The 14,603-nt window shown below is 51.8% G+C and overlaps 1 protein-coding gene across 2 annotated transcripts in view; it reads left to right on the top strand.

Moving 5' to 3' along the window:
• The window catches only part of PLXNA4 (plexin A4), a 608,757-nt gene that overhangs the window by 218,852 nt on the left and 375,302 nt on the right, over positions 1-14,603 (top strand). The window lies entirely within an intron of this gene.

Here is a 14,603-nt window from a genome sequence, read left to right as displayed (position 1 = left end):
GCAGACAGCCCTGCCCTTGATGTCCCAAACTGGACTCTTGACTTCTTTGTTCCCCTGCCCTGTTCCTCCCTAGCCTCCCCCATATCAGTAAAATGACACGACCATCCACCCAGGTGCTCAAGCCAAAATCAAGGAGGTGTTATGAATGTTCCTCTCATTTCCATATTCACCAGCAAGCCCTACTAGAGCAGTGATGACCTGTTTTCACCTGCGTCACGTGAGCCAGGCCGCCATCACCCCTCAAGGAACTCCTGCAGGTCTCCTGTTCCACCCACAAATCATTCTCCACCTGGAACCACACTGAGTTTGTCAATGATAAACTGATCGTGTTACTTCCTTGCTTAAAACCTTTTCATGGCTTCCCATACCGTTTGGAATGAAATTCCCGTTCCTTCCCCTGGATTTGAACGCCCTCTGTCATCTACCCCCCACCTTTCCCTCAGACCCCATTATTCACACTTCCCTGCTCGCCCAGTGTCTTCCGGCTGCTCAGCCTTCTGCCTTTTCCGTGCCAAGTCTGCCCCCTCCTCAGAGTTTCTGCACTCACTCTGCCTTTGCCCTAGAATGCTCTTTCCCCAAATCGCTGCGTAGTTGGCTTCCTCCTTGTTTAGCCTCCCTGCGAGCCTCAAGACACCTCTACTGGCCACTACAGCTAGGGAGTGCCCTGTCCCCGCAGTTACTCTGTATGAAATGAATATCCTTTTTTTTTTTTTTAAAAGGACTTACCCTATCTGAAAATAACTTTTTCCTGTTTACTGTCTGTCTTCTCCCTATTAAATGTAAGCTCTGTGACATCAAAATCTTTTTGTCTTAGTCACTGTGCACCCTTGGAACATGGGTTCCTGATATTGTAGGAGCTGAACACGTGCTGTTGAACGAATGAAGGGATGAACTTGGGTCACCCTCCCCGCTTGCTACTTTGCCCCTTATGTCATCCCTTGGCCACCGAGAACTTGTCCAGTTGTGCCACCTCCTTGGGCTGAAGGAAAGGGTCCTCTCCCAACACATGCAAAACATCAAGGTAAATGGAGGTGATGACAGTCCAAAATTGTTTAGTTTTTATACTGTAATAGGCTAGGAGGCCTTCCTTTCCTCCCAGTTAACCACTGCATTGGTCATGGGGTCTTCTAGACTTATCCCCCCATCCCGCTTTGACATACGATCTTCAGTGATGACTCCGATGGGTGGCCTTGTGGTTTACAAGAAAGTGTTGGGTTCATCAGAAGACCTGAGTTGTGGACATATGAAGAGCAGAGCTTTGGACAACTTAATGAAATTCTCTTGAGTCTTGGTGTCCCGATCTGAACAGTAATAATAATGGGTTGGATGGGGATAGATATATTTTTGGAGTCATGAGTGTTGACTGCATATGAAGGAGCACGTGGAAGGCAAGATATAACCCACAAACAAGAGGTGGTGGTGGTGGAATTTCAGGCCGTGTAAGAGGCTGAGGTGGCCAGAGTTGGCAGGTGTTTTCCCCTCTGTGTGGAGCATTGCGTGTTTCCGTCCACTGAGTAATGTGCAGAGCAGACTCATAAGAGCTGCAGAGTCTACTTCAACGTCTCCTGGGTCTCGCAATGGATTCGACACTCTGTCACGCCTGAGATTCATCTCTTGGACTCTTGTGCCCCCAGTGACACAGCTTCTGAGCAGGTCCTGAAAGGAGGTGTCAGCAGCGTCCAACAGGATTCCTTCCTCTGCCTGGCCTTGCCCCGGGCCCTCCAGCATTAGCACCGGCTCTGTATTCTTGTCACCTGGAGAAGGAGGACGGCATGGCCAATTCATAGGGTTGCTATAGGAGGGACTTAGTCCCGGCAGGAGTGCTGGCGAGAGGCCCCGGCATTGATGTGGGGCAGAGGTTGTCTTGTTGAGGACTGTGCTGTGTGGTCTCTTTACAGTGACGGGCACCTTGGAGAATGGTCTTGGAGGGCCTTCACCATTCTGTGCCTCACTTGAGAAATGGTGGCAGGATGGGGGTTAAGATTTCCTGCTCCCTGCTCGTATGTTGCTGGCACAAATACGGAAATAGAGTGAGGTCTCAGCAGAATGGAGTGGGTTGGGCAGGGGCAAAGGAGTTGGGAGATTGGAATGTGTTAGTTAATTGAGATTCATTGCCAGAAACCACACGTCTCCTTGGTCCTTTGATTCATAGGTGTGTGCCCAGCAAGTGGGAAAGGTAGGATGACAGGGTGGCACAGGTCCCCACTGGTAGGGACCCAAACACTTAAAGCCCATGGGAATAAGGAGGGGATGGGGAGCCTAGAACCACCTCCTTAGGAGGAATGACGCGTTATACTAGTGTTACTTGATCAATACTAAGTGTTTTTAAAATTCAGTGTTGCCACGGTGATGGAGATTATTTCCAAACTTTAAGATATAAAATACCCTATTCTGCTAGCTCCTTGCATATTTCCAGGTAGTAGTGCCTGGCCCCCAAACTTTGTTGCAGTCGATTCTGAACCTTTTTTTTAAAGGAGTGAATATAGCTCTGTTCTGCTTCCGGCTGCAGGGAAGATTTCTGCCAAGATTCGCGGCATGCAGCTGAAATATGTTTTGTATTTTCTGAGCTTTGGCTCATCATGGAATTAAATAGCACTAATTGCATGAATATAGACCAGCAAGGGAGACAACTGTTCACTTCCTGATTTTCCCAGGAATTGAAAACGAAAGGGAGGGGGTAGAGGACAAGTAGGGGACAGGGGAGAGGAAGAGCCTTCCCACCGCACATCAGATGACAGCAGAAGTGCGATTATTTGGCCCAGACGTGCCCCAGATAGCCTGTTCCCTCATGGTGTTGCCATTTGGTGGCATCACCAGCTTCCCTCAGGAAGACCCTGTGGGCTGGAAGGCAGGAGGCCGGGCTGTGGGAAGCAGGTCTGCTCTGCTGGGGGTGGCAGTGATGGCCTGGGGTGGGGAGGCATTTTGGGAGCAGAGTGGTACCCGGGAGAGATGCTGAGTGCAAGGATCTGAGTGCAGTGGGCTCCCAGCTGGGTCCGCCTATCAACCTGCTTCTAGCATCCTTTCCAAACCTGTTGACCTTTTTTAGTCAGAAAAGTTTACTTAGAGATTTCTACCAATCTAAAGAAGGGAATTTCCATTCCTTTTAAAATTCCTTCTCCTGCTAAAGATAGGAGGTGGAATAGGCAGGATCACCTTATCATGGGTTATCAGTTAAGCCCTTCAGTGGGTGGGATGGCTTCAGAGCTTGGAGGCCTCCTGCTGATTCTTCACTCAACTGTCGAGTGTTGGGGGCCTCAGAGGCCGGAAGCAGCGAGGGCCCCTCCTTGAAAGGTTAACTTGCTCCCCAGGCTCTGACTCAGTGAATGGGCCAACGCCTGAGCGGACCAAGTGTGTCGTGCTCCAGCAGTCCTTGCTGAGAGAGAGAAAACAGGTCCAAGGAGTGTGGTGGAGGCTCGCTTAACAGCTGCATGCCCCACGTTCTCTGGGGGCAGGTCGTGGAACTAGACCGCAGTGGGCTCTCCCGAGGCTCTTCACAACTTAGATTTCAGCCGCTACAAAGCCAGTTGAGGGGAGGATGCAAAGAGACTGGAAAGAGAGGCTTCAGCACCAGCCTTGTGTTTTGCAGTGAACACACCCTCCCCGGGTGTTGTCATCCTCACCATTTCATGGCAAAGGCCATTAGTGGAACCCTCCCCACACCAGCGTCAGCCTGTGCTCCATGAAGCCTGAAATGCTTCACTCTCACTCCTCCTAGATTTAAGCCCAAAAAGAAACATAATGATCTCCCTTGACTCATCACCCTATTTCCAGAAATGCCATTTTACAGATGGGGAAACTGAGGCATCAAGCAAGCAGGACCCTTCCTGATACCCGTAGCATCCTTGCTGCTGTGATTCAGAGAGGGGAGGCTCTTATGGGTGCCTGCGGCCGACACGTTAACCACTGTGCACGAAGGATATCCTCACTCTTCCCACGACCGTGGCAGGAGAGAAGGGCCTCGAGAGAGAGGAGCTCATTAGCCTGAAGCCCACGTGACGTGGCTTTGCTTTCTGGTGCCATGCTGGGAGTCCAGGGAGAGAAGATGGAAAGGCCCAGGGGAGTGGTGGATTGGGTGGCTGGGAGAGCGGCAGAGGGCCTCCTTTCCATATGAAGATCAGTTAGCAAAGCAAGTCTTCCATCCACTTCACCCTGGGCCATACACCTGAGACGGGGCTGCACGGATAGATGACTGTCCCAGCACACGGTGGACCCCAAGCCCCTTCTCTGTGACGCGAATGTCCACCCAGGTCTTGGGGCAGCAAAAGTGACAACAGATGCTGCCTTTGCCACAGCTTTGGGGTGTCTTGAGCGTCTTCCCATGATGTGCCTCCATTTCTGCACCTGCAGAGGCCAGTGGGGACCCTCAGAAGATACTGGGAGCCAATCCCCTGGATAGGGCATTTCTCACCGGCCGGGCCAAGGGCTAGGGTGGAAGAGAGTGACCACACTGACGCCAAGACGGCTGGTACATCTGCCCCCCGGTTCCTGGCTGGCTGGTTTCTTTAAATGAGACGCTGGAAGGAAGCTGACGATTCTGTCCTCCCAGCCCAGGCTGCTATTGAGAGCGTTGTGTTTTCAAAGCCTCACAGCCAGACTTGGAGGCTTAGCGACTCCCCTGCCCGAGCACAGTGCCTGGAGTATAAAGGGCTGCCGCAGTGTAATAATAGAGTTCCTTCCTGGGCTTCCTGGGCTCGCTGGGGCTCCCACTCGGTCTCTGCTGGGAACAGCAGACTTGGCCAGGGAAAGGTGGTTCTGCACCCTGGGGGGCTCCCTCAAGGCCAAGGGTAGGGAGGCCTGGGGGAGGGGAAACCATAGATGGGGGCCTCAGGGGTCCGGCGTGGACCTAATCTCTGAATGGCAGTGGCTCACTGACTCACCCTCCTGCAGAAGCTCCTTCCAGGCTGATTGCAAAAGCTCTGTCCGTGGTAATCACGTCCCCCCAGCCCTCTCCAATAAACTGGAAGGTAAGGATTAAGTAGCTGAGCTTGGTGCTGAGTTTCCCAGGGCCCAGGCTGGTTGCCTGGCGGCTGGACGCTAAGCCTGTGCCCGGCTCCCCACGGCTCCCTTTTCCCCATCCTTTATGCCCTTCTCCAGCCCTTCCTCCGACCACCAATGTCACATTTCTCATTGCTCCAAAGAGCAGAAGCAGAGGGAAAGCAGACTGGAGGGATTGACTCCTGGGCTTATGGACCTGCCCCGGCTGTGGCCACCTTCTGCTTTTGTGCTGGGTTACGGCCAGGCTGACCCTTCTGGGTCCCCGCTCCTGCACGTAAGACTGTCCAGTCACAGTGCTGTGGCCTCCTCTTGGGAGGACAGTTACTTTGACTTGATGTTTCCCCTAGTGGTAGTGATGGGTGGCACTGTGACACCCACACCCTGGGGCACTTTTCCTCTTATGAATGTGGCAGTCATTTCTGAGACCTCAACAGGGAGGAGGGTGGCAGCCAAGGCCAGGACTAGGTAGTGAAGCACACGTGGGGCTGCATGCCCGTCGTGGCTTCAGAAGGCAGGCACAGATGTTCCGTGTAAATATAATCCTCCAGGAAAAGAAAGAAAGTCACAATTCATGGCTCTTACTTCTAGAAACCAAGAGTTTCAAGTGAGAAATGCAGACAAGAAGAAATACTGGTTACTTGCGGAGGGTGCTCTTCTGAATACGTAGGTTTCCCATTGGAGTGGGGAGCCCGCAGAGGCCTCTCTCCATTTTGCCGGCTTGGATCAATAGCTGGCTGGCGTTTCCTGGATGAAATAGAAAGGAGACCTGGGCTGTGTCCCCAGTCCCCTCACTGCCCTTAGCTGCACACACACAGTGCCTCCCTGGTTCCAAACTTCAGAAGGACCCCTTCGGAGGAACATGAAGATATTTCTCCCCTGCAGACATCGGCATGGCCACCTCCCACCTCTCTGGGCTTGGCAACTTGCGGTCTGGCTTTGGGAACAAGGAGGGAGCTACTGACGCCTGAAGAGGACTTTCCCTGGGGTCAGCCTGAGGCATTGCAGGAGTGGAGCCCCACTGTGCCCGGCCTCGGGTTAGAATCCGGCTCTGATAGGCGGCGTGCTGGCTGCGTTTCTGCCTGTGTTCGTTAGGGTGGTGCCAACTGCTGGGACACACAAGTTCACCATTTCAGAGCCTTGTCCCAGAACTGGTTTATTTCTTGTCTGACCTGGATGTCTGTGGTTAGTGGGTGGGTCCTTCCATCTTGAGGCTCCACCATCTTGCAGGGCCTCAGAATTCTGTTTATCCAGCTGGTAAAAGGATCTGTAGAGAAGACATATCTATTTCTTACCTGCTTTGGGATGGAAGCGTCACCATGACACTCCTTCACCAATCATGCGGTCACACCTGGAGACTGTGTGGAAACGGAGAGGCTGAGAAGCGTAGGCCATAGCTGGTAGCCATCTCTTATCAACATCTTTACACCAGCAGCTGCATGGGTGGGGAAGCACACAGTTTTGGTGGATAGCTAGCTTCCTGTCCCCTGGCCTCACCTGCGTAAGAAATGAATTACCTCTAGTGCAGCCCAGTCAGGGGGACTAAGGGGAATGAGGCTCCTGGTTTCTAGGAAACCAGGAGGGGTTGGGAGGTGGAGCTCGGAAGAGCTTGCCAGTGACTATGGCTGACCTCAGAGGGGAAGCTACAGGACCCAGTAAGAGACCTCAGCCATTGGAGGGCAGGGCTACTGTCCTCTGCTTTGGAGTGTCTGTAGCCCTTGCACCCAGCTGAGAACCCCTCTCGTGGTACGTGATCCATCAACACTCATTGGCCGGATGAACAAATGCATCCTGACTTCCAGCAACTGGGTCTCCTGCGCTGTTTTCCTTGCTGCAGTTTTGTTTCCAGGCCCACCTTCTTCTCCTCAACGTAGGCTGCGCTGATGTGCTCTGCTGAGTAGGGCCGTGGTTCTCAAGTCTAATTTGTGGATGCAAGGCAACCTGTTATGCTATTCCAGCTGGAGGACCGGCAGTTCTCATTGTAAATTGTGTCTGAAAGATGTAGTTTCCCAGTTGCCTTTGAAGTCATGCTTTTAATGGGCAAAAGTGGCTATTTTAAGTAGCTACAAGCCCTGATTAGAGCAGGGTAAAATCAGCATTGTGTGCTTGGGCTCAGTGGCTCAGCACCAAGGTTTACTTGGTACTTCAGCTGTGGGTGATCCCAGCTGCCACCTCATCCACTCTTCTGTGAGGTCGTCATCCGTTCCTCGTTTAGTCATTCTTCATTCATTCATTCATTCATTCATAATTCATCCATCCGTTCCTTCACGTATTCCCAACATACCGACCATATATCAAGCTCTGGGCTTGGAACTGAAGAGAATAGTGGTGAAAAATACATAGTAATTTCTGACCTCCAGAAGCTCACATTTTTTTAGATGGCAGGGAGCATCAGTGGGCAAATATAGCAGCGTTTGTGGAATGTGAGACGCTTGTGGTTGTAGAATGTGAGACTAACTCGAGTTCCTGGACTGACACGCAGTGGGGGCTGTCCTAGACCAGGGCCAGGGTCAGACATGCTTCATTGGAAGGGTGAGGCCCTAGGTGAGGGAGTGGGGTGGTCATCGTGGGCAGGGGAAACCACCTGTGCCGAGGACACGGAGGCATGGCCAGGTGGAGAGCATCCCAGGAGACTTGGCAGCACAGCCCTCGAGGCAAAGGCCCAGCAGACAGGGGAGCATCGTGATGGATTATGAAAGTCAGCACACACACGCACACACACGCACACGCGCGCACGCACGCACACACACCCAAACTCACCTGGAAAAAGCTGCACTATTTGCAAAATTCTAGTTTATCTCTGGGGCAGTGGGACACTGAGATCTCTTTGGCATGCTTCTTCTTGTGAAAGAACAGTCTATTAGGGAGGATGTGGTGAGAGACACCTTACTCTTTTGGCTGGAAGGCTGGATTTTTCTGTGTATGGGTCAGGATTCTTTCATTAACACATGCCAGAGCCCTCACTGGCTTATGCAAAAGGGGAATTTTTGGCTCACGTAGCCAGGAAGTATAAGCAGAGAGGTGGCTTCAGTGCACGTGATCTAGACATCTGTGTGATGTCACCAGGACCTGGGACTCAGGACTTTCTATGCCCTGGCTCAGCTCTGCTCTCTTCGTACTTAACTTCCTTCTCTTCAGGCTCCCCTCCCCCACTCCCACTCCCCTGGTTACAAGACGGTGTCCGCAGTTCTTAAGCCCACCCCTCTCCAAGGCCACAGCCAATGGGAGACCTAAGACTTTTTCCTCAGCACTCATCCAAAGTCTGTTGCCTCCCAGAGATTCTGATCCAACCAGGTACCCATCCCTAAACTAGTCACTGTGACCTGCACTTGCTCTGTGCTGATTGGTTTGGGCCCAGGTCATGTGTCCTCCCTTGAACCAGGGGTGGAGTCAATTTCCCCAGACGCTTTTGGGCTGAAAGGGGGTGAAAGGGTGGATTCCCAGAGGATAAATGAATGGTAGCAAAAACAACATCAAAAACAACAGGTGTCTACTATCTCTAACAGTGTCTTCCTTTTTAAAAAAAAAATTTTTTTTTTTTGCGGTGCGCGGGCCTCTCACTGTTGTGGCCTCTCCTGTTGTGGAGCACAGGCTCCAGACGCGCAGGCTCAGCGGCCATGGCTCACGGGCCCAGCCGCTCCGCGGCTTGTGGGATCTTCCCAGCCCGGGGCACAAACCCGTATCCCCTGCATCGGCAGGCGGACTCTCAACCACTGCGCCACCAGGGAAGCCCCCATTTTTTTTTTTTTAAATCATGACTGTATTAGAGTTTTCCAGAGAAGCAGAAACTACACATATATATTGAGAGAGAGAGAGAGAGAGAGAGATTGATTTTAAGGAATTAGGTCATGCAATTATGGAGGCTCCAAGTCCAAAATCAGAGTAGGACCGCAGACTTGAGACTCAGAGGAGATCCCATGTCATAGTTCAAGTCCAAGGGCTTCTGCTACAGAATTCCCTCTCCCTTGGGGAGGTCAGGCTTTTGTTCTATGCAGTCTTCACCTGATCTGGTAGCCACACACTTATATTTTAGGGGAGAGTCTGCTTCACTCAAAGTCCACTGATTTAAATGTTAATCTCATCCAAAAACACACTCACAGAAACATCCAGAATAATATTTGACCACATATCTGGGCACGATGGCCCAGCCAAGTGGACACATCAAATTCACCATCACAGTGACCGACAGTAAGAAGTACACTGACATCACACTCGTGCATACACATACGTGGCTGAAACAAAAGCCTCACAAAAGTCTCATCCTTCCTAAATGTGACCTACTCTCATTTTTCTCTTCTATTTTATTTCATTAAAAAAGTACCTGTAACCTGCGCAGGTTACTAGACTGATGCTGGATTATGACTTATCTTTTGAAACATCATCCTAGAAGACATTTTCTGGGTGTTCTGTTATCCCATGGCAAACGTCCTGAGGAAAACAGGATTCTGTCCAGAGGGTCAGGGAAGGTACCGTGTGCCACCGAGGGAGACCCGAACAGATTGCCAAGTCACGCTCTCACTGGATGTGACCCCAGCCAGGACCTGTCCCTGCTCATGCCTCCGTTTCCTTATCGGTAGAGGCCGTATACTTACAAATGCCTCTTCTACCTAACAGCATTGCCACGTACAGTACAGTCAGAATGAGATAATATATATGAAAACACTTTGTAAACTCTAAAGTAATTTCGTGAGGTCATTGCTATTTTTAAACTACTGTATAATAACTTTCTTCTCTGCCACTCAGGAGTCTGAGAAGATGATGCTATTTCACGAAAATTAGTTTGAGCTCTTCACCACTTGCCACACAAAACAAAGCCCCAATTTCTCTAATCAAAATGATGATCAGCTTCTAAAAATGAGTCCCATGTCCCCTGAGATGATTCAGAATTAAAATTTGATTTCAAAGAGGGTTTGGGTTTGATTCAGAGACTTTCAGTTCTGTCTTGCCGTCCCTTTCCCACCCTACCTAGTTCAGTGAGTCCTTCCGGGCCCTCTTGGGGTGACTCGGTTACATTACGTGCCTTGAAGAGTCAGAATTGGGCTGAATGCTACCTCTGATACTTTTGTTTTAAAACCAGATGAGGGACTTCCCTGGCGGTACAGTGGTTAAGACTTTGTCTTCCAGGGCAGGGTGTGCGGGTTCGATCCCTGGTCGGCGGGTTAAGATCCCACATGCCTCGCGGCCAAAATACCAAAACATAAAACAGAAGCAGTATTGTAACAAATTCGATAAGGACTTTAAAAATAGTCCACATCAAAAAAATCTTAAAAAAAAAAAAACAAAACACAAAAACAGCTGAATGATGACCTGAGAGAGAGATGGTGGATGGCATCTGGAATCTCAGTGAGGGTTTCCTAGGTTGAGTCATCACTTACATGGATAGATGGAACGGACACCACTGGAGAAGTCCAGCTTTGCCAGGACGGAGAGCCTCAGGCCGCCCTGGAGGGCAGGGGCAGGCAGCTCTGCTCACCTGTGGGTCCCGTGCTGGGGTAGGAGGGCTGCAGCTGGCTCACCATTGTGGCAGTGCCCGGTGGGGTCTCTGGTGAGGCAAGCTGAATCCCACATCCCTGCTAGCTCCCCCTTCTCTTCCATTTGTCTTGTTTGTTTGCTAATCCGTCTCTCTCGTGGTGTGTAGAATGAGAGGCTGGTTATTCCTATCACACGTCATCGTTTTCTGTGGGCTCCCCCCCTCCAGGCACAGTAATTTCGCCGTCCCCAGATGAGGGTGACGAGTGTTTGAGATGCATAACTGTGTCTCCTTTCAGTGCCTAGTACAGGATGGAGAATGAGGCCTGGCACCTTTCTGCTCAGTAAATTTATAATTACAGGCTTCCTCGTCTCGCCTCTTGCAAAGCAGAGAGCTGTTGATTGGCTTGTGGGTCCGTGAGTGTGTACAGTGAGGCGGGGTGTGGCAGGCACACTTTCCCGGGGCTCGGCAGGTTCCAGTACAGGGACGGCCGTAAGTTCCCTCCAGAGGGTCGGTGGCTGAGGCCTGACGCGCACCTGCCTGTCTGGAGTGAGGATGACCAGCCCTGCTGGAGTGCGGTTGCTGGCAGTGGTGTTCTGAGAGCTGTGTTAGGCAGCAGAGAATATGGCACCCAAAGAGTGGGCTCCTCCCGACGAAGGCCAGGGAGCAGGTGCTGAAGCGGGTTCAGGTAAAGTCAGGAGACATGGGAAGAGCCCGGGATTAGGAGTCCAGGGACCTGAGCTTAATCCCATCCCCACCATGAACTCACTCTGCGACCTCCTGCAAGTCCTTTAACTTCTGTGGATCACAGCTCCCTCGTCACTAAAATCAGGGACTGGGAATCATCAAACTGGACCATCTCTTTCAGCTCAAAAACTTCTAGATTCTTCTCTGATATTTAGATTTGCACAGGCAATTCATGATGAACCAGCCCGACCTCCTGACCCCTCATAACTCTAATGGAGATGATGCCATCGGGCATTTCTTTTTTTTTTTTTTGCGGTACGCGGGCCTCTCACTGTTGTGGCCTCTCCCGTTGTGGAGCACAGGCTCCGGACGCACAGGCTCAGTGGCCATGGCTCACGGGCCCAGCCGCTCCGCGGCATGTGGGAACTTCCCAGACCGGGGCAAGAACCCGTGTCCCCTGCATCGGCAGGCGGACTCTCAACCACTGCGCCACCAGGGAAGCCCCATCGGGCATTTTTTGATCCTAATCCTTTCATCTTCTTTCACTCTTGTCAACACCAACAACTCTCACTTAAGAAGCACTTACTTCAGGCCAGGAGAAGCCCTGTGCCAGGCACTTTCCAGCCCTTTATGCTTTCAGAGGGAAATAGTTGTGCCCGTTGTGATGGGCATGACCTGTGAGGTTATGCCCTGGGAGTCCCCAGGGGCTTTGCTGTCCTCCTGTAGAGCTGGTATTGCCGGGTGATGTCCCGGGATTTCTGTGTGTGTGGGAACTTACATGGGTTAAACTGGACTTCTGAGGGCTCTGGAATTGTGCTTTCCTAGAAATAGGACGGGCTTTGCAATGATACAAAGCTGGGTTTCAACCCCAGCTCTGCCACTTACGAGCCATATGCTCTTGCAGAGCTAGTTTCCTCACCTGAAAAGCAGGTCAGACACTCCTGACCCCAGCGAACAGTTGTCTGAGGAGTGAGGTAATGGGTGTGCCAGCATTTGCCTTGGGGCCCGGGGTCCCCTGAGTGATGCACAGGTGCTGATGCTTCTCCTCGCCTCCAGCCCCTCTTCCTGCCACTCAGGAAAGAGTTCTTGAGTCTCTCCTCCATGTCAGGTGTGGGTCTAGCACTGTGGACACACTAGCAGGCAAGGCAGCCCCCCCCGCCACTACCCCCACGGAGCTCACAGGCCTCAGCTCCAAACTCAGCTCTTTAGGCAAAGGCTAAATCGACAGGAGCGCGGAGGCTCCTCCCTGGGAGCGGGGGCTGAGCTCTTTGCCTTTAAGTTTCTTCCCTCAGCACTGTGCATTTTAGTCTCGACCTCCCAGGGGCACCCTGACGAGGTCCTGGCTCCCTCTCCAGCCCTATCTCCTCCTGCTTTCCAGACAGAGTCTTCCTGGCGTGCACCCTGGTTGAAATGCCCTTGCCGTGGCTCCATGGACCCCTGCCCTTCCTTTCCAGCTCTGCGGGTCCTCTCGAAGTTCACGGCTCAGCCCAAGTGCCATCGCCTCTCCAAGGCCTCCCACAGCCTTCTCCTTGCTCCCTAGCCCGGGGTTAGAGGTCAGCTGTCTTCACCCGAGCTCTCAAAGGCCGTCATGTAACGTTTCACCGTCTGAGTAATTAGGTTCTGGCAGTGTCTGCCCCCCTGACTCTGGGTTTTTCAAGGGCCTGGTCCAGCCTCGGCCATCCTTGGATCCATGGTGTGTTGCTCATTTGGAATGTGCCCTAAGCCTACGTTTGCCATGTCGGGGAAGAGATGAAGGCCCTCCACTCACAAGACTGCTGTCGGTCCGTGGGTGTGCCAGTTTCCCTCCTCTGATGTCTTCTTGAGAACGTTTGTGGTTTTCATTGGGAATGAAAACGTCAATGTCAATGTCAATGTCATTGTTAGCTGACAATGTCAAGTGTTTGTTTTGCTTTCCTTCTTTCTTCTCTTGGTTTCCATCTAACTTTGTACTCTCTCTGCTTGTGGGAGGGGCAGATAGGTTTCTTTGACTCAGCCATCTGCCTCTTTCCATCACCTTGTTTCTGAGTTGTTTGGGAGGGGGAAATGAGAGAAATTCCACAGAGCTGAGATGTCTCCGAATAAGATGTAGGCCATTCCTGCCCAGATTTCTCCCAAACTGGAAGAAATATGAAGCCATCCTCTGGAAACACACGCAGAAAAGCATCTTGCATAGAAATGAATGAGACCATTAGGATGGAAAGCTATTTTGTTCCACGGGGAGTTATTTATTTATGTATTTATTTACTTGACCACTTTTCTTAAAGCATTTGTTCTTTGCCTTTAATGAAAACCTCTCAGAGGAGGCCTCACCCTGGGCAGCGGCCAAGACCTGCCTCATTCAAATGATGTCGGGGGACTTCCCTGGTGGTCCAGTGGTTAAGAATTTGCCTTCCGATGCGGGGGGTGCGGGTTTGATCCCTGGTCGGGGAACTAAGATCCCACATGCCTCACAGCCAAAAAACCAAAACATAAAAAAAACCAAGAGCAATATTGTAATAAATTCAATAAAGACTTTAAAAAAATGAAAAAAAACAAAATGGGGCTTCCCTGGTGGCGCAGTGGTTGGGAGTCCGCCTGCCGATGCAGGGGACACGGGTTCGTGCCCCAGTCCGGGAAGATCCCACATGCCGCGGAGCAGCTGGGCCCGTGAGCCATGGCCTCTGAGCCTGCGCGTCCGGAGCCTGTGCTCCGCAATGGGAGAGGCCACAACAGTGAGAGGCCCGCGTACTGGAAAACAAAACAAAACAAACAAACAAAACAAAACAAAAAAACCCAAAATGACATCAGGGCTCAGACCTGGGCAGTGCACCCAGAGGACCTGGTGGCTGCCTCCGAGTAAAGGGATCCGGGATGTGGGTTGTTAATTTGGCCTCATGCGCCGTCCAGCAGCGGGGAGGTGCAAAGGAGAAGCTTCCCCTGCAGTAGGTGCAGACCCAGAGGGCCAGGGCTGTAATGGACAGCCCCCAAAAAAGGGTTGTTTGAACTAGTCTTCTGTGCGTAAACAGTCACTGGTGGACGTCCCCGTCTGTGCCTGGCTGGGGTAAACTGAGATGTTTTAGCAGGACGGCATGAGAGTCTGCCATGGACTTGGACAGTCCTGGTCCTGGTTTCAGTTGGTCTCTAGGGCTTTTAGCTGTGCAAACTGGATTACTCCCCTCAGCTGGAAGGTGGGAGTGTCAGTAGTACTTATATCACGAGGCTGCTAGTCAGGGTCCCAGCAGGAAGCATTGTACATACAAATCAGGTCATTTGCGCAAAGGTTAATAGAGGGGGTCTTGACACGTGCCTCCTTAGAGGCAGGGCAGTGTTTGGGGGCGAGAACGTTGAGGCCCGTTCCCTCCCCTAGGACCAAAGGGAGGCAGGCAGGAGGTGGTTCACAGGACCTGCAGCCCCCCTCCCCTCCTCCTAGCCTCTCCCGGTCCCACTGGGCTTCGGCTGATTCTCCCCACTGGCT

Source organism: Pseudorca crassidens, chromosome 8 (genome assembly GCF_039906515.1).
Source record: "Pseudorca crassidens isolate mPseCra1 chromosome 8, mPseCra1.hap1, whole genome shotgun sequence".
In the NCBI taxonomy this organism is placed as follows: domain Eukaryota; kingdom Metazoa; phylum Chordata; class Mammalia; order Artiodactyla; family Delphinidae; genus Pseudorca; species Pseudorca crassidens.
Note: the sequence above shows the minus strand (reverse complement) of the source record. Positions and strands in the feature narration are given on the sequence as shown.